Genomic DNA, 27,220 nt, shown 5'->3' with positions numbered 1-27,220 from the left:
CCTTTGCTATTCCACTGTGACCTTTCATTCTCAGTCTCTCCTTGCCTAAGTGATGAGTTTTATGGCATCTCTCCTCAGCTCTCTCCTTACCCAGCATATGCCTCTCCTTGTGCCTTTACATGCCGTGCCCAGAGATGGAGCGAGGGTTGGAGTGAGAGAGCACTAGGCCACTGCTGTGTGTACACCCTTTATTTTCCTAGGAGAATGGGGCTTGTGAGATAACAAGTACCTCAGGTTGGAAGGGAGCAGTGCTAAAGGTATGTGTGTATATGTGTGTGGGGACAGATACAGCACGAACCTAGCTACAAAGCACCACAGCAATGTACATCATCGGTGGAACAGGAAGGACTGCGTACCATGAAAGGGCAAATGGAAGTAAAGTTAGGGCGGTTGGAGATACCTGTAGGGTAATGAGAATCCAGGCACTGCAGGTAGTGGACGCTCTCTACAGAGATCTTTCTGTGAGGCTGCCTTTAACTCTCTCTTCATGGAAGGTGGCCTGGCCTGGCCTGAAATGCCTGCACTCTAGGCCTGGTTTGGGGCTACATCGGTGGGTGCTACAGTAGGTCTCAATTGTCTGGCACGTCAGAGTTGGTATAGCACCGTATTTTGTATTCTTCCCGAAGTTTTCACGTTCTGTAAACAGTCCTTTAAATGTTCTCTGTCTTTTGAGGGAGCTTGGTGTTTACTTTTCTTTCTCTGACTTAAAAGTGAGAGGATTTATGTGACAATCATACTGTGTACTGGGGTGTGCTGGAGGAATGCTGTCCAATTTTATATTATTCTAGCACACAACAACATATAAATGTCTGTGAATAAACTGTGCAAATATTTCGGAGTACATCATATTTATGAAAGCATTAATGAAGCATATTTATTTTCTAATTCTGAAATATTTTTTACACTTAGGATCAAAACAAATCAATAAACTAGGTGATATCTTTTCCACATATTATTTTGTGTGTGCTGTATAGATTTATCAGTAAATCTGTGTCTGTGCAAATTTAATGGTCATTTCAATTGTAAATATATTCTAATGGCAAAGCACTACCACACCCTCTACTCTATAACTTTCTGCACCACTCTACTCCCTCTAAGCTATGCCACTCCGCTCAATGACACTTCAAGTGACTCTACAACACTGCACTATACTTTACAACACTCTACTCAAATCCATGTCACTCTATTCTACTCCACTGTGCAAATTTACTTACCTGCATGCTACTCTACTGTACTCCACTCTATGCCACTCTGCACCTCTCTATGCCACTCTACTCCACTCTATGCCATTCGACTCAAAGCTACGCCACTCCACTGACTACTACTCCACTCTATGACACTGCACTCTTTGCACTCTACTCAACTCCACTCTGCAACACTATACTCCACCCTATGCCACTGCACTGTATGTCACTCTACTCCACTCCACAACACTCTTCTCCACTCTATGCCACTCCACTCTGTGCCACTCCATTCTTCTCCACTCTAAACCACGACAATCTACGCCCCTCAACTCTAGGACCCTTTACTCTAGGATCCTCTATTCTACGCCCCTCCACTCTAGGACCCTCCACTCTATGACACTGTAGTCCACCCTATGCCACTCTACTCTACTCCACCATACTCCACTCTACTCAACTGTATGCCACTCTACTCCACTCTATGCCATTCGACTCAAAGCTACGCCACTCCACTGACTACTACTCCACTCTATGACACTGCCCTCTTTGCACTCTACTCAACTCCACTCTGCAATACTATACTCCACCCTATGCCACTGCACTGTATGTCACTCTACTCCACTCCACAACACTCTTCTCCACTCTATGCCACTCCACTCTGTGCCACTCCATTCTTCTCCACTCTAAACCACGACAATCTACGCCCCTCAACTCTAGGACCCTTTACTCTAGGATCCTCTATTCTACGCCCCTCCACTCTAGGACCCTCCACTCTATGACACTGTAGTCCACCCTATGCCACTCTACTCTACTCCACCATACTCCACTCTACTCAACTGTATGCCACTCTACTCCACTCTATGCCATTCGACTCAAAGCTACGCCACTCCACTGACTACTACTCCACTCTATGACACTGCACTCTTTGCACTCTATTCAACTCCACTCTGCAACATTATACTCCACCCTATGCCACTGCACTGTATGTCACTCTACTCCACTCCACAACACTCTTCTCCACTCTATGCCACTCCACTCTGTGCCACTCCATTCTTCTCCACTCTAAACCACGACAATCTACGCCCCTCAACTCTAGGACCCTTTACTCTAGGATCCTCTATTCTACGCCCCTCCACTCTAGGACCCTCCACTCTATGACACTGTAGTCCACCCTATGCCACTCTACTCTACTCCACCATACTCCACTCTACTCAACTGTATGCCACTCTACTCCACTCTATGCCATTCGACTCAAAGCTACGCCACTCCACTGACTACTACTCCACTCTATGACACTGCACTCTTTGCACTCTACTCAACTCCACTCTGCAACACTATACTCCACCCTATTCCACTGCACTGTATGTCACTCTACTCCACTCCACAACACTCTTCTCCACTCTATGCCACTCCACTCTGTGCCACTCCATTCTTCTCCACTCTAAACCACGACAATCTACGCCCCTCAACTCTAGGACCCTTTACTCTAGGATCCTCTATTCTACGCCCCTCCACTCTAGGACCCTCCACTCTATGACACTGTAGTCCACCCTATGCCACTCTACTCTACTCCACCATACTCCACTCTACTCAACTGTATGCCACTCTACTCCACTCTATGCCATTCGACTCAAAGCTACGCCACTCCACTGACTACTACTCCACTCTATGACACTGCACTCTTTGCACTCTATTCAACTCCACTCTGCAACACTATACTCCACCCTATGCCACTGCACTGTATGTCACTCTACTCCACTCCACAACACTCTTCTCCACTCTATGCCACTCCACTCTGTGCCACTCCATTCTTCTCCACTCTAAACCACGACAATCTACGCCCCTCAACTCTAGGACCCTTTACTCTAGGATCCTCTATTCTACGCCCCTCCACTCTAGGACCCTCCACTCTATGACACTGTAGTCCACCCTATGCCACTCTACTCTACTCCACCATACTCCACTCTACTCAACTGTATGCCACTCAACCTTACTCCACTATGCACCACTCTACTCCACTCTATGCCATTCTACTCCATTCCACTCCACTCCACAACACTCTTCCCCACTCTATGCCACTCCACTCTGTGCCACTCCATTCTTCTCCACTCTAAACCACAACAATCTAAACCACGACAATCTATGCCCCTCAACTCTAGGACCCTTTACTCTAGGATCCTCTATTCTACGCCCTCCACTCTAGAACCCTCCACTCTATGACACTGTACTCCACTCTATGCCACTCCATGACACAGTATTCCACTCTAATCCACCATACTCCACTCTACTCAACTGTATGCCACTCAACCCTACTCCACTATGCACCACTCTACTCCACTCTATGCCATTCTACTCCATTCCACTCCACTCTATTCCACAACACTCTATGACCCTCCACTGTACGATACTCGACTTTACGAGCCTTCACTCTACAACACTCTACAGTACTCCACTCCACTCTCTGCCACTCTGCCTCACTCTATGCCACTCTACTCCACTCCATGCCACTCTACATAACTCCACTCTACGCCATTTCACTCAATGCCACCCTACTCCACTCCGCACCACTTTGCTTCACTCTGTGCCACTCCAGTCTACTCCTCTCTATGCCCCTCCACTCTATGGCCCTCCACTCATCTCCACTCTACTCCATCCTATTCTTCAGCACTCTACTTCATTCTATGCCACAGCACTTTACATCATTCTACGTTACACTTTTCTACTCTACGCCTCTCCACTCTTAGGTATTCTACACTATTCTACTCCATGACACTCCACAACACTCTATGCCACTCTGGGAGCTTCTCTCAACTGCTGCTTGAGGGCGTGAACAGCTGCGTGAGCGAGGCATGGAGGTGCCCACAGTGCCAGGGCCTGAATCATGCATTCTGTTACAATCGCACATCGACTGAGACTTCCCTGGCCTTCCCTTCCTTTACTAAAGACATGCCTTTAAAAATATCTCTCTTATTTCCTACTGACCAGTCCATCACTATAGGTGATGGTGGTGCACTTCGAGGGGTCTGTAAGAGAGCAGCTCTATTTTACGCTGTATTGAGGGTGAGTTCCTGAGAGACGGTAAACAACCTTTACAACGCAACTTTTACATCGCAGAGCCTTTACAACGCAACCATTACAACGCAAACTATTACAACGCATTGCTCTGGGGGGTGCTCTAGGATAGGGAATAGGTTAATTTACTATCCAATAACCTTCCCTGGTGTCCACAGGGACTGGAGTTGGAATAGTAAATTAAACTATTCACTATCCAGCACCCTAAAGCACTATGCGTTGTAATGGACTGCGTTGTAATACTTGCGTTGTAAAGGCATGCGATGTAAAAGTATGCGTTGTAATGTCATACAGCCCTGAGAGACACCAGAAGTTTGAAGTTTTGTCAATGGGTGCATTATCAATCTACAGAGGCTTACACCCACAGCCTGAGGATATCTTACAGAGGGGTGGTACGTGACATCTACCAAAAAAGTGTGACGTCAATCCGCCCTTCCTCTTAGGCAGCCGCGGCCCGGTGGAGGGAGTTGCGGTGGGGCAGGCAGGCGGGGCAGGAGAGGGGCAGGGTGGGGGGTGATAAACACCGGAATCTGGATGATGGCAGGTAAGTAAACAATTTAATGAATAAAACAAATTTTGTAGCGTGCCCTGCATCGCAAAATGCGATGCAGGGCACGGAACGAAATTTGTTTTATTTGCTGCTCTTAGGGGCACACCTGTGTCTGATCCAACGCTGGCAGGAATGGCATTTGAGGGCTGCCCTTTAAGGATGGCCTCTCCAACACCATGTCCATTCGTACACATTCTGGCTAAGTCTAACCTGCCAACCATTGTGATCACTGACTGAAAAAGATCAGACATTAACCTATGGGAGACAATAGTGCGAACAAGGTGAGGGTTGGTGGGTGGAAGGGGGTAACAGTAGTGGTACAATTTAAGAAGAGGAGAGGAGCTGAGCTAATGGCTACGGCGGTCGTCCTGGAATCTGGGGAATCGGGTTCGAGTCTCGGCAATGACGCTGAACATCCTGTGATTCTGGGCACATCACTTTATCTCCCCGGGCCAAACAAAAAAAATGTATGTGTCCTCACGTAATGCAACTGGTACTATGTAAAGCGCTCTGATACCCGATTCTGGTCAAGTTTGCGCTGTGTAAAACTCCGTTAATAAATTGTTTTTAAAGAAGAATACTACCCTCTGCTCTTTTGGGGTCTGGCTTTGAAAATAACATACATTAGACAGGTTCAACATGCTGCCTGGCTTTGGGGACCTGCTGACACATTATTCTCTAATAAAAGCAGCTGCAGGTAAGGACACAGGAGCCAATTCTTGGTAAAAAAAACAATAATGAACATATATCCAAGAGCAACGGGGACAACTTTTAGGGCCTGATGTACAAACAGTGATTCGCCTGTCTGCGATGGTGAAAACTTTTTTAAAATATGTACAAACCCAATTTTTGGAGTCAGTAAATCATTAGTATCCCCTAAAATGGTATTGCGAATCCATAAGGAATCGGTATTTTGAAGAGCCATGTTGTAGGCGTCCCTTCCAAACTGCAATTCTTTAGGGAATGTGTTCATGTTATATAATGCTATGTACACTTATAGAGCGTCACTACTCACCCGTGAGGGTATCCAGGCTCGGAGTAGGGCAGGCCTGAGAGGGAGGAGGAGATCCTGCCTGTTTCGTCTGGAAGAGACATGTCTTGAGGTTCTTTCTGAAGTCCATGAGGGAGGGGGAGGTTCTGAGCTGTTTCAGGAGGTCGTTCCAGGTCTTGGCTCCGAGGCACAAGAAGGATGGTGATGTTTTGTGACTGAAATCTGATTGCAAAACAAGGAATATTTACCGGCTCCCAAGTTGGGGGTGGTAAACCAATTGCAAAAGGGAAGCAGTCCCTTCATGAATTAAAAACAAAGGGGCATATTAGCAAGCTGAAGTATCGCCGCTTTTTCGGCGAATTTTGCCGAGAAAGCGCCGATACTTCCAGTGACCTATTAAAAAGGGTATGCTAACGCCTGCCTCAAGCCCACTTTGCATGTCAGCGAGAAACATCGCTAATGACATGCAAAGTGGGCGTTCCCACGTCCAACCACATGTAAAATGTGGTTGGAGGTGGTAACACCCTATTACCAAGGCAGGCGTTGGGAGAAGAAGACCTGCGATAAACTCGTTTATCACACGTCTCCCAATGCCTGCTCTGACCAGGTGTTAAGACATTGATAACATAGGGGTGTTGATCATAACGCTGAATCCACCCCCCATATTATCAAGGCACACATTAGCGCGTGAAAACAACGCTTGTTTTCATGCGTTAATGTTCCATATCGCTGACTATCGCCGGATTTAATTTCGCCTACGTGTTGCGCATTGATAATTACGCGCTAACACGGCGAAAAAATCCGGCGACAGCTGGCGATATGGAAATGTGCGATGTGCGTTATATAACGCACATCTAGATAATATGCCCCAAAATGTGTTGGGCAGAAGGCAGTGGTGTAGGTGTTCACTGCCAACTCTCAATCAAACTTTTTTTTAAAGTTTACTTTTTTTTCAAAACTGCAGCCCTGTTTCCTATAAGGAAAATGGGCTATATTTATTTTTTTAAAGTTTATTTTACTTGAATGTAATCGCAGACATGGTAGTCTCGTAGCCCCAGCAGACCATCATCCCTATGTTGACATCCAATTTCTGTAAGTCGCAATTTGTGACCTACCTCATGAATATTTATGAGGCGGGTTGGATTGCCATTTGTTTCGAATGGGATTTTGAAAAATTACCTATAAAGGCTGGTTTGCATAATTCGGCACTGCTGCAAAAATACTGGTCACAATTTATGACCAGTATTTTTGCAGCTAGTGTTTTGGAACTCCACCACACCAGCAGTACAGCGGCCAGCCTGTCATACACAAAATGGCCCCTACCTTTGGATCTACAGGCTTCATTATATTTATTTAAATCAGGGCTGTCATTGTACGAGTCTGCGGTACCAAGCATTTTGTAATAATAAAAACAAAACTCTGACCTAGAGAAAGAGAAAAAGGAAAAAAAGCAGCAATGCATACCCGTAAAAGGATATAAGAGTTCATAAAAATCATGCAAAGTAGACACATTAAATTGAACATGATCCAAGTCTGCTAATCTCAGTATCAATCTTTTTAGAGGACTGTGTACTAATTAATACAGCTTTGTGCCTAACTGAACAGTGGTGCAAGGCTTCCAGGGCAGAGTCCTTGCAAATCCGCGGCATTGCAGCACTTATAGATATTTGCTGCAGTCTGCTTGGCAAAGCAAGAGGTGACATTTGCATATCTGGCCAGGTGCATGATGGGAAATGTCTTCCTTCTGCCTAGGCTTATCTCGGTCTCCTTGAGAGTGTATATTGTGGCTTCCAATTTTAATGCGGGGTGGAACGCTGCATCTCATCTGTCAGCAGTTTCTGTCGAGGCACAGTTTTGAGGGTCACCCTAAAGTGGAGAGGGTGTTCCAGAGTCCTGTTACCCAAAGCTGAGTTTTTTTTTAAAAGTCACCTCTCCATTTTGAGTTTGATATCTGGAAGAGAAAGTGTCCAGGTGTTTAGGGTGGAGCTTCTGCAACCTTAAAGTCCTAAGTACAGCCCTTGACATCTCTGGGAAGGTTTTTATTGCCTCTTTAGAAGCTCCAGGACCACTGTCCAGTATCAAAGGCAGCACCAGGAAGTTCTCACTCTGAAGGAGTGAGTTTCTTTGTTACAAGTGCTGTTGGCAACAATTCACAGCTACTTGGAGGCAAAATGAAATGTTGGAGGAATCAGTGGAAGATGGGAGCTCTCAGCGATAGTAAGGGTAGTCGTATGCATGGGTGAGCGAGTGTGAGTAGATGTTTTTCTTGATAGATTTATCAGCAGGTGGATGGGTGATCGCATGCATGAGTAGCGGGGTTCGTGAAGTACTGGGACATTTGGTGGATTCGTGTTTGTATGAGTGCATGGATTATAGGTTACATTGATAGAGAGGTTGGTTGATGGGTGGAACCTTCAATGAATGGATAGGTATTGGATGGATAGGATGTGTCAAAGTACAGATGGAAGATTATGTTTGTGTCTGTACGGTGGGCACCACAGTGAAGATGTGGAGAGAGTGTTTTATGATCGAATCACTGCTTGCATAAGAAGAGATTTGTGTTGGGTTTATGCAAGGATAACACAATGCATCTATAGATCTAAATGCATAAAACTTAATTAATGGTTGAATAGTTGGATGGTTGGATGGGTTGACGTTTGGTAGATGAACGGAAGATTTGATATTTAGACAGATGTGGGTCTTTACTTTTGTGACATATATGTTCTTTTGCTTAGATATTACTCTTACAAAATTCCTAGCCATTCATGTTTTAATCAGGAGCAAGACCTAAGCAGTGTTCAGTTGGTCTTGCCGACACTCAATCGGCTGAGCACGGGGGCTTGACCAAAATCCAGACCCTGTGGACAATCTCCCCTGCACATCGCCAAGGAATGAGTGCAGAGGAGTTTGGCTACATGCTGGACGTTTAGCATAGGGCCTGGTCACAGCTGGAGTTGACTGCCGCTGTAGGTTGGGAGCTGTGTCCTAACTCCTTTGACCAAGGCCATGCGCAGTGGGGTTTGGCCGTCTACACAGTATCAAAATAGTTTGGAGTATATATTCCACAAACCTCAGAAATTCACTGTTAAAATAAAGTGTGGCTATGAGACCATTATGTTTAAGAAGCCTCTGAAATTCACTTAAAAAACACAGTTATGGTTACAGTTTAAATGTCCAATGTATTAGTTCTACAGTCCTCAACTTGAACAACAGCCATGCAGACCATAACTCGCACTCCAAATGCAATGCTTACGACTTTGCATTATTTATATCAATGAGTTGCAACACCCAAAAGCACAACATCATTAAATAACAACACACACTCAAACCAATAAATAATACTATATTCATGGTCATCTCAATGACAGTAATATTATATGTAATGTGATATGTAACCTGACTTGAAAGCTCATTTACATAATTTTCAATTGCATCTGTCACATCACGTGGGAAGTCAGGAGTATTGCATTTGTTGTGAGAGAACATCCCTTGGCAGCTAAAATACAAGAACAGTGATATCCGGTAGCCTGGTAAAACTCATAGTTTACACAGTTGAATACATCTGAAAGCTCTAATAGTGTCAATGGGTCAGGATGCCGCTGCCTTTTTCCGGTCCCAATGAGGTTGCTCCTTTTATCAACATAACAAGAATTGGAGGGTGGCAGTATCTGGTCATTACAATGAGAGGTGTGGAGTGGGAACCAGACCCAGGTATCCAACCCCTCAAAAGGACATTTTTACCCTTTTGTGATGTAAGGATCTTTCAGAATAGGTTTCTGTTTACAGCCATGCGCCACCAAATTGCCTAAAAACGGGAAACAACGTTTACAACGCAACTTTTACAACGCACTACCATTACAACGAAACTTTTACAGCGCAACATCCATTACAACGCATGCCATTACAACGCAACCATTACAACGCATGACACTGCAACGCATACCATTACAACGCATACCGCATACCATTACAACGCATACCAATACAATGCATAGTACCCTTACACTATCCAACACTTACCCTACTATTGCACCCCCTGGAGTTAGAATAGTAATTTTTACCCCTACACTATCCAATACTTACCCTACTGATGCACCCCCTGGAGTTAGAATAGTAATTTTTACCCCTACACTATCCAACACTTACCCTACTGTTGCACCCCCTGTAGTTAGAACAGTAAATTTTACCCCTACACTATCCAATACTTACCATATATGCTATGTAATGGTATGCGTTGTAATGGTATGCGTTGTAAACGTAGTATGCATTGTAATGGAATGCGTTGTAATGGTAGTTTTGTAAAATGTGTTGTAATGGCATGCGTTGTAATGGAATGCGTTGTAATGGATGTTGCGTTGTAAAAAATGTGTTGTAATGGCATGCGTTGTAAAAGTATGCGTTGTAATGTCATACAACCCCTAAAAACTGTGACTGCCCAATTTTGGTATTATGCAAACAAAGTTTTTAATAGATCCAGATTATTGACTTACATGAGGTCTCTGAGTTTCCTGAGTTTTCTACGTTTACACCCTGTCCTGGATTTCCCTCTTAAAGTGGAACTAAATCTTCTAATTTGCTAACTTGTGCTTTAAATCGATGTGCCGTTTACTCCCAAGTTAATTTTAAAAGCAGTTTTCTATGATTTTCAAGTTGACGGATGGTTGTGATCTTTTCTCTTCTTCAATAAGTTTGAAGTGGTACAAAATTTACAACTTGCAAACTATGGGTGGCAATAGTAGCATTCCTGAAAATTATGAGACAATCTTTGCAAATTGCAAACCCCTATTGGTGCTTAATTTGAGCCTGTGGTTTTGGGTGCTTGGCATCAGCACTTAATTGTCAACCCCTTCGATTGTGACAGTCGACCACAAGGTGGCACTGTTTGGCTAATTTAAAGATGAACACAACAACACTTAATTATTAATTTAATATGCATTAAAAATAAATATAACCTGCCGCCCAAGCCATTCTTATAGCTTTGAAGGCTCGAAATTGTCTGAATTGCTACGTTTATAGGAGTGTGATGGTTTGCAGTTGTGTTGTTACTATCATTGGCAGCATAGCAGGGGCAATGTATAGTGCAAGGTGCAGTGGTCTCCTAGCAAGAGCCCTGGCACTTATTTTAATTTACAAATTAAACACTGCCCCTGCTAAACCCCCAGCTGCTCCTCAGTCCCCTGTCTGGGAAACAGCCCATTGTATAGCTGCTGTTTCTTTGCTTGGCAGAACTTATTTAAAGGTTGGCGGGGGCAAAACTCCGCCAAAACATGGAGGATATCCCATCTACCTTATTACAAGTGCTATAGGCTATAATTCACTTATTATATGACGGATGAGACATCTGCCACTTTATGATGGAGTATCCTGTCAGCCAAACTCTAAATAAGGCCCATAAGGTCCAGGCCGCTCTTATTGCGAGCAGACATATGGAGAGTGAAGTGCCTCTCACCTACAGATGTACAGTACACACAGGATGTGCCTCCTGCCAGACCGCCTGTGGTCACAGCTCTCAGGGGCCTTCCTATGAGCTCAAGGACACAGAAGTTCATTGTAGCGAGATGGAGAGAGAGGTTAGTAGACACAAGATGCATAAATAATGCAGTGCTTCAATGTAGAGGCGGTGAGAGCGGTAAGAGACCAGAAGTGCACTGGGAGCGGAAAGAGAACCAAGGCCTTCACCCTCTAGCATGCCTTATCCCTCTGAACAAGGAAGTATGACCTTCCTGAAAACACCCACACACATGCAACATCTCCCTACTCCCCCGCCCCCTTATGCAGCACAAAACACAAGGTAGAAAAGTGGGCGGCGCTGGTTCACGGTGTCTGAGCTTTGGAACCCACCAGGCTCACCATCTCACTCTGTGTCAGTGGTACTCCCAGGCCATAGTGTTAAAGTGCTTTTGGGGTGCAACAGGATTTTTTTCTTGTTCTAGAGCTCTTTGGGGCAGTCAGCAATTCTCGCCGCACAGGTGCAATGCTTGCACCTGTGTCTAAAAAATTTTATGAGGGTGTGGCTCTCTGCAAATGAGAATGTCTTGGCTTGGCCACCACTTCATTATTACAGAGGCATTTGCATGGAAGAACAGGCAATGGAGGGATTTGCTAAGCATGTGGTCAGTAAGTGAATGCCGCGTGGTGTGCTTTAGGAATGGGTCCAGAGTATTCCTGGAACCTCCAGCAGCTATCCCATAAGAGTATATCCCCAGACTGCACCTCCTGTGAGAGTGTGCCAGGCCCCGCTCCAAAGTTGGGTGGGTGCCCTTGCAAAGAAACTGACAGTGCTGAAGGAGGCCCATTGTCATTACCTGTAAAAGCTCACCCAGCAAACTGGCACTCTGGCCTCTGATGGGTGAGCGCCAATGTGCAGGGTAACCCTTCACCCAGGGAGCGGGAACAATTTTTTGTGCCTCTCATGAAGCTGCTTAGAGCACTCCTTAAAGAGGACTGAAATGGAATCCAAAATCAGCCTAGAAAACAAGGTTCAAACCAGCCTCACAGTGCAAGTGGCCATGAGTAGAATGTTCAGATAGTTGGGTCATGGCAACCCAGCCCACTCTGCATTCAGCTACTTAGCCTGCAGCCTACCAGGAAATTCCATAATGGTAGAATGCTGTCGCAATGGACCTTTACAGTGTCTTGCTCACCCTCAGTTTGCTCCAAATATGAACTGCTTGAGCCTGCCATGGGTACCTCCTTCTGGCCTAGGGTATTAGAATACCCTAGGCCAAGTTCATGTGTACCAAGTGTCCATGAGACATAAAGCTGTGTGGCGGATTATGTTATGTTATTGCCACTTGCTATAGCGCAGCGACTCACACCCGAAGGGGCATCTCGGTGCTTCACTAATCGAGGTCTAAGGTGCATTAGAACACCCGTGTCTTAAAAAGTTTTTTTAACTTGACCAGTTCCGCGCACGAATAAATTAGCAGAGGGAGTTTATTCCAATGGAACGGGGTAAGGTAAGAGAAGGATCTACTCCCAAATCTCGAAGTGCGGATACGAGGAATCCATAGCAGAGCTTTGTTTGTGGATCTAAGCAGTCTGGGGAGGTAGTAATGGCAGAGGTTGTTGTGCTGGTAAGCTGCTGCCTTGCTGGTTAGCCCCTTATGAGTTAGACAACAAGGCTGGAAAATGGTGCCCTTCCTGACTGGCAGCCAGTGCAAAGCTTTCAGAATAGGTGCAGAGGAGGAGCCTTAAGGGAGATTGCACTGGTGGTGCACTAAACGAACGTGAGCCTGGGCCTATCACTCAGGGTCAGTGTGACTAGCACAGAATCATGCAACTCAGTATTTTCATACTGTGCTCTCTATAGCACATTGCTAATTCAGTGGTTCTTAACCTTTTTGACCTCTTTGGACCACCACTTAATCATTACTTGGAACCAGGGAACCCCCACTGAATCATTTTTGGATTTTGGGGAATCCCTCTGAGTCATTACTGGAAGCCGAGGACCCAAGCCAAAGCATTTTAGCTGCAAAACATACAGGAATAAGCATTTATCAATTAGAAGCAACATCTGGCACAGAAGAAAACCTACAATGACATTACGCATTGACAGAAAAGAAGGACTATAGCTGGGCGCTGGAAAATAAAATGCACATTCGGTAATGCTTTTTATGCAAACATTCCAGTTTTTAATTTTTTTTCATAGGCTAGAGAGTATCATCAATCATGCCTGTTTCGACATTGTGCACTTTGAGCAACCACCAGACGCAAGGCAGTCTGTCTTCTTTTCTTCCTTTCTACATGCGCGCGTTCTCTGGAGTGTGTCAAATGAGATGCAGGCTGGCACTCTATCTTTCCTGCTCTCCACCCCCTTCGAGCGGCCACATGAACAGGAGGGTGAACAAGGGCCGGTCCATCTGGGCTCTAATAGACCCAGGAGCCAAGGATTGTAATAGTAATTGTATTTAGATAGTGCTTAATACCCCTGACAAAGCATTGAAGCGATCTTTGGTCGCGATAATGGGGTCCCGAGGCATTACAAGGATTGGGGAGGCTCTGCACGACCCTCTCCCCTCCTACTATGCATTGGCCCTGGGCGATGGGGCCCAGGCCTCAAAGAGGCTTGGGGGGGGGGGGGGGGAGGGGGCACATACCGACCTCCCCAAACAAATATTTTGCGCCACTGGCCACCCCAGTGGGTTTTCTTAAGAGTAGCATGGGAGTCCATGCTTTCATTAAAAAGAAACATTTTTAGCCCCAGAAGGGGTGACTCTGGGACCCCATCACCAGGTGCAGGAGGTCAGTGTATGCCTACCCTGCCCCTTATGGTTTTTTTTGCATTTTGTTTAGAACTCAGGACTGAGTCTAGACTCTTAAGATGGCTGCTGCCACATCGTTGTTGATGTGGTGAAAGCCAATCAGATCTCTTCATGAGATCTGTCAGCCCCTCGGATCCTCCGCGGCATGAAATATACAATGTTTGTTAGCATTCATTTCTCAAAAACTACTGAACGTATTTACACCAAATCACAAATGCTCTCTCTAGACCCATATTTAGCTTTCTGCCAAATCCGGTGTAAATCCGTTCAGCGGTTTGGGCTGTAGCTTTGTCTAGAGTTCCTATGGAAAGATCAATGGAGAAAACTTGTTTTGGGACACCCCCCTTTTTTCTTGGCCCCTGCGTGACTGATCCCCCCCAAAACTTATCAGCTAGGAGCTGTGGTTGAAGAATTTTTTATGTAACGGTCAAATACACATATTATTTTGTGTTTGATTTTTTCGTCTAATGTTTTCAAAATATTTGTTTTGATTATCTATTGATGTATGATTTCGGAATTTATGATATTTTTTAAGTAATAAGTATACTGAAAAGGTAACATTTACACATACTTTCTGGTTGATCATATTTATATGTTGTGATATGTGTTATTATAATAAATAGAGACCCATAAGCTTATAGTCAAATGCTTATGTTATTGATGCAATGGCTGTATACATGTTAATCATAAATATGAGAAACATATATATTTTAACTATACGTAATATAGACATTTGCACATTTGTTACGCATAAATATAAGAAAATATATATTTTTAAATAATAGGTAATGTATGCATTTGTACAAATAAATGCACATATCTGAATACATACATATCATCAAAGTATACATGTTTACAAATGCATGTGTATATGCACCATTGGTGTCTTGTTCTTTCTATCGCTGTATATTTATATTTTGAATATATTGGTCATTTAGGGGAGAGCCAGCTCTTGAGTAATCTTCTGAAGATAAGATGCTTATCTGTGTCTCTTATGTTATGGGGTAATGAAGTCCATAGTTTACCTGCTTGAACAGAGAGAGATGTTCCACCCATGTTATTTTTTCTATGCTGGGATTTTCAGGTGAGGTGTGTTCTGGAACTAAACTTTCTTTGTTGTATGCATTTGGTGATTTTCTTCCTGATGAAAGTGGTCCTGTGCCTTGTATTGCTTTGAGGGTGATACAAAGCAGCTTGAAGGTGGATCTTCTGACAACCGGTAACCAATGTAGGGCCCTTAAGCCTGGGGTGATGTGGGCTTGTGGCTTTATTTGTAGTGTCTGGCAGCAGCCACGGCCGGCAGTGGGAGTAAATGCAGGGCGGTGACGTGGAGAGGGGGAGGGGCACGGTGGGGGGTAGTAATGTATGGATTACGGAGTTTTACAGGTAAGTAAACATTTAAATAAATAAAGCGAATTTCGTTGCGCACACTACAACTCATTTTGGGATGCAGTGTACTCAACAAAATTCGTTTTATATGTAGCCTTCAAAACTCAGTCTGGGGCATCAGTAAAAACCTCTCTACTTCTGTGGGCTCCACTGGGTCCCTACTGGAAGCCGGGGACCCCTGCCTGATTTCAGCCTCCAAACTGTACACAAAAATACAGAGCCAAGCACACATCAAACAAATGCACACATTATGAAACATTTTATTTAATGCGCAACCCAAAAAATGCAAACATTGAAAATGTAATCTTCTTCCGAAGGTTGGAGTTTTCTCCGACTATGTACAACTGTATATTTAGAACTTTGCAGAATTATTATCGTACTGATTGTCAACGTGTATGTTTTTCACACTGAAAAATAATAAAAATTGTTTTAAAAAAAAATAAAAAGTGACGTTTTATTTCTAAAACATGGAGCGCATTACTTTATGATTGTACCCAACGTATTCTGTTTGTTTGTTTTATGCGCTTAGTAGTGATTTGATTGAGGTGCCAATTGCCCGTAGTAGTTTCTGTTTGCTGTACTCGCACTGCTCCCGAGGATACACACTTGTTTTTTCAGCCTCCTTTTCAAATTCCTAACACGTACAATTCTTTTTTTGTAAATTGTATTCTGCTTTATTATAAATCTTTTACTCGTCTGCTGTTATAATTTTATATTCGAACAGCTCTTTAACCACCTAGTTAGGTGTCATGGACCCCCATGGGTCCAAGGGTGCCATGTTAAGAACCGCTGGTGGGGGGTCTGTTTAAATCCCTCTGCATAGTACAACCCGGTCTGTGAGGGGCAGCCCGGGTCTTTTATACCTACTTATTGTACTCTGGTGTCTTCAGTTTTTTCCTTCTTCCTCTCTCCAGCCGATTGCAATCCTAGTGCCTAGAGACCTCTGAGTCAGTGAGTGCCACACAAAACTTTTTTTTTTAAAACATAACACAGTACTAATGCCAGTGCCAGTACTAATGTCTGTCTGTGTGACTTGGCGGCCCCAGGGGAAGTGAGGTCGGCAGGCCAGTCTTCCCCTGGGGTGTTCGCGCGATAGGTCAGGACAGGGGGTGAGGTAGAGTAGGGGGGGTATGGGGTGGGGGTTAGGAGTAGAGTTTAAAAGGGGACAGGAGAGGAAGTCCTTCTTCTTCCTGTTCCCAGCGCCTTTAGGTTTAGGATTAGGAGAGTTTGACCGCCCTCCCACCCTACAGTTAAGGAGTGGGGAATGGGGGTTTCAATTTGGTTATTTAAGTGTGCCAGTTTAGGACAGGTTGAAGGAGGTGTGTGACAGGATTTGGGAGGGGTGGGGAGTCCATGACGGGCATAATCACCCTTCCGGGGAGGGGGATACAGGTGCAGGATGGGGGTGTGGCAGACAGGAGTGCGATGGCTGGAGATGCCGGAGGAGGTTGAATGAGAAGGGTGGAAGTGAATGATATAGGTGAAGAGGTCGTGGTGTGAATTGGGAGTTGAATATTTGGAGTACGAGAGTGGATGATGGTTGGAAGAGATGAGGTTGAGGATTGTTAACTGTTTATTTGTGTGATGTTGAACTGGTTCTCAACCCTGTCCTAATAAATGGCCTTTTACGCTAAAACAGCGTGGAGTGGTTATTGTGCCAAAATGCTGATAACGAATTCTTCACCACTCGAGTACCGTAAAGAGACTCGTCACTTCCGTCACATATAGGACTTTGTGAGAGGACATTGGCGAAACTGAGCCCCGTGGGTGTTCTGATCTGACGACTCAAACATTTTCCTTAAAGTGTACGGGCACCCAGGTTGGCAAAACTGGGACTGGCAAAGCAGTATAATATAGCTCACCGGAGGTTTTCCTCGTGGCTTTGCCCGTCCCACGTATAGCCCCCCTCCAACCCCAACCCCCTCCCCAGACCTGAGTTTACGTCAAGCACCGTCTGAACCGGCCTTAACAAAATGGAAATGCCTGCTAAGTGTCCGGTGATTTTGCTTCATGAATCTGGGCGGAAGTGAGATGCTGCCGCACAGTTGACGTCATCCACTAATGAGTTGTCTGTAGTTTTGTTTCGAAAACACAGGTGTTGAAGGTAGATTCAGGAGAGCCGGATCCATGCCAGATATGCGGGACAACAACCACGGACTGTGTATTGCCTTCCCATTTCGAAACATTGTATGTAAATCTGCCTTGTGTGGGTATCCCGAATACCTGGCATGGATTTTCGGGACCTGCAGTGGACGCCTCTGCTGTAAAGTATGTGTGCATTCAGATCAGATCATAAATCTTTATTCGAATTTCAAAAATTCATAAAAGCAAGTCACATTAATACAGTGATATTCTAAAATGCTTAAAAGCTTTACAAAATAGGCATCAGATGATTGCAACAATTGATATAAAACAGAGAATCAGAGGTTGTCCATTGTTTTGCGGGCTCGAATAGCAGTTATCAAAAAAGTGCATTAAATTGTTTGTGCTGACTGCCTGGTACCCCCCCCCCCCCCCCCCCCCATGGAAGGTGGAAGTCAGGAAGGGAAGGAGGAGAGAACTAAGGATAATGAAACTTAAGGGAGAACGATTTATGGGAGAGAGAAAGGACGCTGGCAGGAGAGCAAAAGGAATGGAGGGCCATTGGGAGTTGGGGGGAAATGACAAAAGGAAAAGGTTGGGAAAAGAAGGAAACTAATGAAATAAACTGTGGCAAATTGTAAAGAAATGAAGAGGGAAGGAGAGATCCAGAGAGAACGCGCGAAATAAACAGGAAGTAGTAACACATATACAGTGGATGTCTGGGAATTCCGTGAACATGTCCGGGGAGAGACGAGTGGTTCCTGGAGCTTGTTCTGCGGCTTTTGGGCTCCTGCCAGACCCACTTCTCATGAAGTGTCTCTTCAGCCTTCCCCAAGGACGAGCCTGCAAAGGACTGCGTAGAATACTGATACTCGACTGAGGACGCGCCTGGAAGCGAGTGCCTAGAATAAACAAACTGCTAAGCGCCTCACTCCGCACAAGGACTTGTCTACTAATTAGTGCCTAGAATAAATATAATAAGCGCCTCACTCGACGCAAGGACGTATCTAGAAATTAGTGTTTAGAATAAACATACTAAGCACCTCAGTTGACACAAGGCCATGTCTGGAAATTAGTGCTTAGAATAAACATAGTAAGCACCTCACTCGACACAAGGCCGTGTCTGGAAATTAGTGCTTAGAATAAACATACTAAGCACCTCAGTTGACACAAGGCCATGTCTGGAAATTAGTGCTTAGAATAAACATACTAAGCACCTCACTCGACACAAGGCCGTGTCTGGAAATTAGTGCTTAGAATAAACATAGTAAGCACCTCACTCGACACAAGGCCGTGTCTGGAAATTAGTGCTTAGAATAAACATACTAAGCACCTCACTCGACACAAGGCCGTGTCTGGAAATTAGTGCTTAGAATAAACATACTAAGCACCTCACTCGACACAAGGCCGTGTCTGGAAATTAGTGCTTAGAATAAACATACTAAGCACCTCAGTTGACACAAGGCCGTGTCTGGAAATTAGTGCTTAGAATAAACATACTAAGCACCTCACTCGACACAAGGCCGTGTCTGGAAATTAGTGCTTAGAATAAACATACTAAGCACCTCACTCGACACAAGGCCGTGTCTGGAAATTAGTGCTTAGAATAAACATACTAAGCACCTCAGTTGACACAAGGCCGTGTCTGGAAATTAGTGCTTAGAATAAACATACTAAGCACCTCACTCGACACAAGGCCGTGTCTGGAAATTAGTGCTTAGAATAAACATACTAAGCACCTCACTCGACACAAGGCCGTGTCTGGAAATTAGTGCTTAGAATAAACATAGTAAGCACCTCAGTTGACACAAGGCCGTGTCTGGAAATTAGTGCTTAGAATAAACATACTAAGCACCTCACTCGACACAAGGCCGTGTCTGGAAATTAGTGCTTAGAATAAACATAGTAAGCACCTCACTCGACACAAGGCCGTGTCTGGAAATTAGTGCTTAGAATAAACATACTAAGCACCTCACTCGACACAAGGCCGTGTCTGGAAATTAGTGCTTAGAATAAACATACTAAGCACCTCACTCGACACAAGGCCGTGTCTGGAAATTAGTGCTTAGAATAAACATACTAAGCACCTCAGTTGACACAAGGCCGTGTCTGGAAATTAGTGCTTAGAATAAACATACTAAGCACCTCACTCGACACAAGGCCGTGTCTGGAAATTAGTGCTTAGAATAAACATACTAAGCACCTCACTCGACACAAGGCCGTGTCTGGAAATTAGTGCTTAGAATAAACATACTAAGCACCTCAGTTGACACAAGGCCGTGTCTGGAAATTAGTGCTTAGAATAAACATAGTAAGCACCTCACTCGACACAAGGCCGTGTCTGGAAATTAGTGCTTAGAATAAACATACTAAGCACCTCACTCGACACATGGCCGTGTCTGGAAATTAGTGCTTAGAATAAACATACTAAGCACCTCAGTTGACACAAGGCCGTGTCTGGAAATTAGTGCTTAGAATAAACATACTAAGCACCTCACTCGACACAAGGCCGTGTCTGGAAATTAGTGCTTAGAATAAACATACTAAGCACCTCACTCGACACAAGGCCGTGTCTGGAAATTAGTGCTTAGAATAAACATAGTAAGCACCTCACTCGACACAAGGCCGTGTCTGGAAATTAGTGCTTAGAATAAACATACTAAGCACCTCACTCGACACAAGGCCGTGTCTGGAAATTAGTGCTTAGAATAAACATACTAAGCACCTCAGTTGACACAAGGCCATGTCTGGAAATTAGTGCTTAGAATAAACATACTAAGCACCTCACTCGACACAAGGCCGTGTCTGGAAATTAGTGCTTAGAATAAACATACTAAGCACCTCACTCGACACAAGGCCGTGTCTGGAAATTAGTGCTTAGAATAAACATACTAAGCACCTCAGTTGACACAAGGCCGTGTCTGGAAATTAGTGCTTAGAATAAACATAGTAAGCACCTCACTCGACACAAGGCCGTGTCTGGAAATTAGTGCTTAGAATAAACATACTAAGCACCTCACTCGACACAAGGCCGTGTCTGGAAATTAGTGCTTAGAATAAACATACTAAGCACCTCAGTTGACACAAGGCCGTGTCTGGAAATTAGTGCTTAGAATAAACATACTAAGCACCTCACTCGACACAAGGCCGTGTCTGGAAATTAGTGCTTAGAATAAACATACTAAGCACCTCAGTTGACACAAGGCCATGTCTGGAAATTAGTGCTTAGAATAAACATAGTAAGCACCTCACTCGACACAAGGCCGTGTCTGGAAATTAGTGCTTAGAATAAACATACTAAGCACCTCAGTTGACACAAGGCCATGTCTGGAAATTAGTGCTTAGAATAAACATACTAAGCACCTCAGTTGACACAAGGCCATGTCTGGAAATTAGTGCTTAGAATAAACATACTAAGCACCTCACTCGACACAAGGCCGTGTCTGGAAATTAGTGCTTAGAATAAACATAGTAAGCACCTCACTCGACACAAGGCCGTGTCTGGAAATTAGTGCTTAGAATAAACATACTAAGCACCTCACTCGACACAAGGCCGTGTCTGGAAATTAGTGCTTAGAATAAACATACTAAGCACCTCAGTTGACACAAGGCCATGTCTGGAAATTAGTGCTTAGAATAAACATAGTAAGCACCTCACTCGACACAAGGCCGTGTCTGGAAATTAGTGCTTAGAATAAACATACTAAGCACCTCAGTTGACACAAGGCCATGTCTGGAAATTAGTGCTTAGAATAAACATAGTAAGCACCTCACTCGACGCAAGGACGTATCTAGAAATTAGTGCTTAGAATAAACATACTAAGCACCTCAGTTGACACAAGGCCGTGTCTGGAAATTAGTGCCTAGAATAAATATACTAAGCACCTCACTCGACACAAGGCCGTGTCTGGAAATTAGTGCCTAGAATAAACATACTAAGCACCTCACTCGACACAAGGCTGTGTTTGGAAATTAGTGCTTAGAATAAACATACTAAGCACCTCAGTTGACACAAGGCCGTGTCTGGAAATTAGTGCTTAGAATAAACATACTAAGCACCTCAGTTGACACAAGGCCATGTCTGGAAATTAGTGCTTAGAATAAACATACTAAGCACCTCACTCGACACATGGCCGTGTCTGGAAATTAGTGATTAGAATAAACATACTAAGCACCTCAGTTGACACAAGGCCGTGTCTGGAAATTAGTGCTTAGAATAAACATACTAAGCACCTCACTCGACACAAGGCCGTGTCTGGAAATTAGTGCTTAGAATAAACATACTAAACACCTCACTCGTCATAAGGGCGTGCGTAGGAGATAGTGCTGAGAAACACAGCAGATGAGTAGGCTACTTACAACAGTCTCAACCACTGACAATTACGTGTATTACAGTCCAAAGTTGTTTTCCCACTTTGACACTCCAGGCTTAAACCTCTAATTGCTTCACGGCTAGTTGTAACCCTTGACTTTTTACATTTGAACATCAACCTTTGAGATTAAACTTCTGAACTTACAACTTCACCTTCATACATGGGTCCACTTCTCTTCCTGAGTTGTTGCTACAAACTTGGTGACTTTTGTAGCACTGTCACAGATAGAACCATCCCACACCACATACCTCAAAACCCCTGGTGCGCTACTTCTCCCACTCTTCATTTACATACACTTATGTACACATTTCATACCTTAGAACAACCTGCATTTAGCTGAATACAGCATTCCTATAGAACACTGTGCATCTGGATGCGTTAGATGCTCTTCCTGGTCCCTTGTGCCTGACGCGACATACCTGCGTCACAAAGTGACACAACAAGGTACAACCCAACAGAAGTGAGAAACCACCCTACCAGAATTCACATGTGAAAAGAACAAGAAAGTCATGCTCTGGGACTCTTTTAGACAACTAGTGGCTTCCTGACTGAGGCTGAGCATTGCTGTCATGTGACATGAGGAGTCCCTGCAGTATGTTTTCTGATTGGGCGCTTCCATTCTAGAACCATGGGCGCCATTGGATGCTGTCTTCTGTGCATCGGTGGCAGCTGCGCCATTCTGGAACAAATGCATCCCACACGCTTGTGCTTTCTCCCCTCAGCCCTCCAGACACTTAGTCACTATTGTTCTGAATTGATAGACAGCAGCTTTCAGTTGGCCTGTAAAAATGGATGACTCACAAACAGGAGTTACCAGGCCCATTGGAATTGTGAGTTTTGGTTTTTCACACAGAGATTTTGGCTTCTAAAACACTGAGGGGTGGAGTTGTGTGGAAAAACAGATCCTGCATGTTATTCCCCAAAATAATGTAATCCCTGTTGTTTACCCATTCATGGACTTTCTGCTTTGCCTGATAACTGAACCTTCTGTGCGGTAAAGTAACAGAGATTATAATTGGACATTCATAACGAGGGCCAGTGCCAAGAAGCCCAACTTTAAGTACTAGGCACAAAGAACACTTTGACTTTTGCTCCATGTTCCGCCTTGAAGCCTGAGCCAGGCACTCATTACAGTCTTCATTGAAAACAAGTGTGACTTGTGCGCCTCTGTGGGTCCAGTCTTGCCTGGACATTGTGTTGTACCTTCCCCTCTAATGGGTGATGCACTGGTGAGAATGTTATGTTTTGGTAGACCAATGTAGAACCAACTCTTACATCCTACACCAACAAAATCACATACATTCAATCTTGAGGGATACAGTTGACTTGGTAACGAAGGATCATGAGAGACACGACATGTAATTCTAGTCTTGATAAAGCTGGTCTAAACCAAGAAACCATCGAAACGTGTCGACGCTCCTATACCATATTCTGTTTTGTGGGCTGATACACTAGATGCTGATCGGTTGCAACACATCAGGGTCCAGCCCCAACGTTACTCTACATGGATATGGTTCATTTATGACAAAGTGTAGTGTCTTTTTTAATACCCTTGCAGTTTTTAATATGTTTGTCTGTATTGTATCTGCTTTTTAGTTTTATTTCCAAAATATATTTACGTTGTATGATACTGCTTTCTCTGTCACAATTGTATCCCTCAAAATTAAATGTATGTGATATTGTTGGTGTAGTATGTAAGAATTGGTTCTACATTGGTCTACCAAAGAATACCTTTGTTGTTTCTTCCAGATTGAACCCTGGTCCTTTGGTTGTGGAAAAGGTCCCTCTCATCTTTTTAAGAGAATGTTATGTGCATCACAAGAGCGTTGGGGGACTTGGAAGGTCAGAGAGACAGAGACCTGAACTGCTGTTGGTGGTGTCCTCTGGTGGGTCTAAATAAACCCATGCTTCAAAGATGGAAGGAGTGGATTCTTCGCTTTATTACATTGACGCCTGTCTGAGCTTCCTCTGCCCAACATTGATCACATGGAGCAATTATGGTGGTCACCCTGGATTTCCGAGCCACTGCGGCTCACTAACCTTTACCTGTCTACAACTGGGGATCTAAATGAGCACTTGCATCAAAAATGGTTGAGCTCCCCAACACTAGACTGACCTTCAGCCCACTCAGGATCCCCCACAGTCCCTCTCCAGCTCATCTAGCTTTTTTCTTGAAACCCTGCTTCGGGATGAGCACATCTTTTGAGTACTCTGTCTCTGCCTCTCATCTTTACTATGAAGATCAGATCCACTGTGATGTTTGCTGGTGATCTGGTCTTGGCACTTTGCCATGATCAGGTCACAAGCTGCCCTCCAGACCATCAGGATATCATTGGTCCTGATCCCTTGAGACCTAACTGCTAATTCCTCAATACCCACCTCATAATTCTGCATGATATCTGGTGCCAGGCATCTGGGTGCCAACTTGCTTGTGGTGGGAGTCCAGTGTCTCAGTTGTTTTGTGGAATGGGCGTCATCTTCTTGTCCCATGTGGGCATGTGAGTCTGTTATTTGGATTGAAAAAGGATGTTGGAGGGATAGAAGAGGGAAGGGTTTGCATTATGTAGTGCTTGGTACCCCTGACAATGCTGTAATATAGATGACCTCCTGGGCCTCCTGGATCTCAAAGCCATTATTGACCAATTATTTACCTTTATCGTTAGAGAAAATACATCCATGAAGCCCCTGCCCAAGATATGTCACTTCTCTTTCCAAAACGACCTGAATCTAGGACTCGTGTGGCTGGCAGTAGTGATGGTCACGATGAGAAGGGCTGTGTCACGCTTTCTTGTTGACCTCCCCTTCTCTGGTATTTCAGGATGGAGTGGCTTTGATCACAGTTGGTTTATAGGAAAGAGAGTTTAAGCCAATCTTGTAGTCAGTCTTAAAGAAGCTTGTCATGGTGTTGTCTTCGCTGCCCTACTTCTGTGCTCTGATGGAGTTCTTACTGCTTCTGCCTGTGCTGATAAGTTACTGTGTGGGCACAAAGATGGCACAGTGCTGCCTGACATCTGCCTGCTGCATGTGTTAGGTGCGGTACAAAAGAGGGTGGTGATGGACGGAGCATCTGAACCAATCAAACACTCACACCCAGTCAACAGATCTGGGTTTGATCCATCACCGTTCTTTAGCCCACTTCGCCACCCCAGTTCAGACATGGCCATATGCAAATCAGTCTGACCCTGTGCCTCATGGGAACAGTCAAGCCCAAACTGCCAAGCCATGCCTTTCCTGGACCGGAAACAAGCTTCCTAGGACCGGTTTCTGGCATTTCAGCCGTCTTCAGCCAGGCTTGCTCAAATCCAGTGGCAAAGTGAGCAAGGGACTCACGTCTGAGCACACCCTGCCAACTTATGGCGAACAAAGCGGTACAAAAGGGAGTGGTGATGGACATGTGTTAGGTGAGCAGTCAGTGCTGTGCCTGCTCTTTGTGTCTGAGGGCATCTTTACCTGCTACTCTGACTTTGCTTTATCTGTTCTAAGTAAAGGAAGTTTGCAGCTCCTCCAATGTTTTATGCTTCTCAAGGTCTATGGAAAGGCCATGTGAATAGCAATACAATAAATACTGCTGGCCACACTATTCCTGTTCTGCATGTGTGAGGGAAGCTTGAACTGGTGCCCTCTGCACAGCACCTGCTCTCTATGATGCCCAGACCCACTGTGGTGATATGTAAAGAACCAGGGTAACCAGGAGGATTTTATGATTCTCATCACCAGCTCTCCCCTGTGCTCATTATGTCTCTTCTCGACAGAGCTTAATTTGTAAAAGAATTAGTGCCATGGCACTCGCCATGAGGACAGTACAGTTTGCACCATCCGTTACCCCTGCCAGCACTTCCAGTGAGAGCGCCAACACAACAACTAACCATCACACTCTTACAAGTGTCACAATTCATAGTATTCCACGCCTCCAAAGCTAGAAGACTGGCTCGGGAGGCAGATGTTAGTCAATATAAATGTAAATTGAACTAATAAACAGCTGTTGTTGTGCTCACATCCAAATTAGGGGGACAGCACCACCCTGTAGCAGACGGTTATAAGTGCCGGTGCTTGCAATTAAGTGCTGGTGCCGAGCACCAGAAACCACCGGCTCAAACTAAGCACTGCCTCTGAAGCTTACAGTTGCCCTCTCACCCATGTTGCCTTTTATTGCTATACTGTATGAGGGAAGTCCACTTGCTGCTGCATGTGTTGGACCTGTGGACAGTTTGTGACAGAGACTTTCACTGCAGATACCCATTCTGTACATGTGTGCATGAGGGCTACCTCTGCTGCTGTTTGTCTCTGTGTGAGGATGCCTACACTACCTCTGCCCGGGAAACATCACTTACAACGAAACATTTACAACGCACTACCATTACAACGCGGTCATTACAATGCAAACCATTACAACGCATTGCGCTGGGGGGCGCTCTAGGATAGGGAATAGGTTAATTTACTATCCGATAACCTTCCGTAGTGTCCACGGGGACTGGAGTTGGAATAGTAAATTAAACTATTCACTATCCAACACCCAAAAGCGCTATGCGTTGTAATGGTATGCGATGTAAAAACCACGTTGTAAAGGTATGCGTGGTAAAAGTATGCGTTGTAATGTCATACATCCCCTCTGCCCATGCTGTACCTCTTCTGCGTGTGTGAGGAAAATGTATAATGTTGTTTCCATGCTGTGCCTGTTGTATGCGTGTGAGACAGAAACTTGCGCTGCTGCTATCTTGCTAATATATGTGCTGTAGCTGTCTTGGGTGTGTAATGAGGCTGCCATTGCTGTTGACCATACACTACCTATACTGTGTGTATGAGGGATCCTTGTACTGCTGCTTCCATGCTGAGCCGGTACTGTGTACATGAGGGATCCTTGCACTTCTGCTGAAATGCTGTGCCTATGCTGTGCATACAAATGACCCTTGAACTCCTGCAATGCTGAACCTGTACTGTTTGTGTGAGGAATCCATGCACTGTTACTGCCATTGTGAGCCTTTACTGTGTGTGTGTGAGGGACCCATGTACCGCTGCTTCCATGCTGAGCCGGTACTGTGTGTATGAGGGATCTCTGCACTGCTACTTCCATGCTGAGCCGGTACCTGATGCTTCCATGCTGAGCCGGTACTCTGTGCACGAGGGATCCTTGCACTGCTGCTTCCATGCTGGGCCGGTACTGTGTGTATGAGGGATCTCTGCACTGCTGCTTCCATGCTGAGCCGGTACCTGATGCTTCCATGCTGAGCCGGTAATGTGTGCACGAGGGATCCTTGCACTGCTGCTTCCACGCTGAGCCGGTACTGTGTGCACAAGGGATCCCTGCATTGCTGCTTCCA

This window comes from Lissotriton helveticus, chromosome 7, assembly GCF_964261635.1.
Source record: "Lissotriton helveticus chromosome 7, aLisHel1.1, whole genome shotgun sequence".
NCBI lineage: Eukaryota > Metazoa > Chordata > Amphibia > Caudata > Salamandridae > Lissotriton > Lissotriton helveticus.
The sequence above is the reverse complement of the archived record's forward strand: the minus strand, read 5'-3'. Positions refer to the sequence as shown.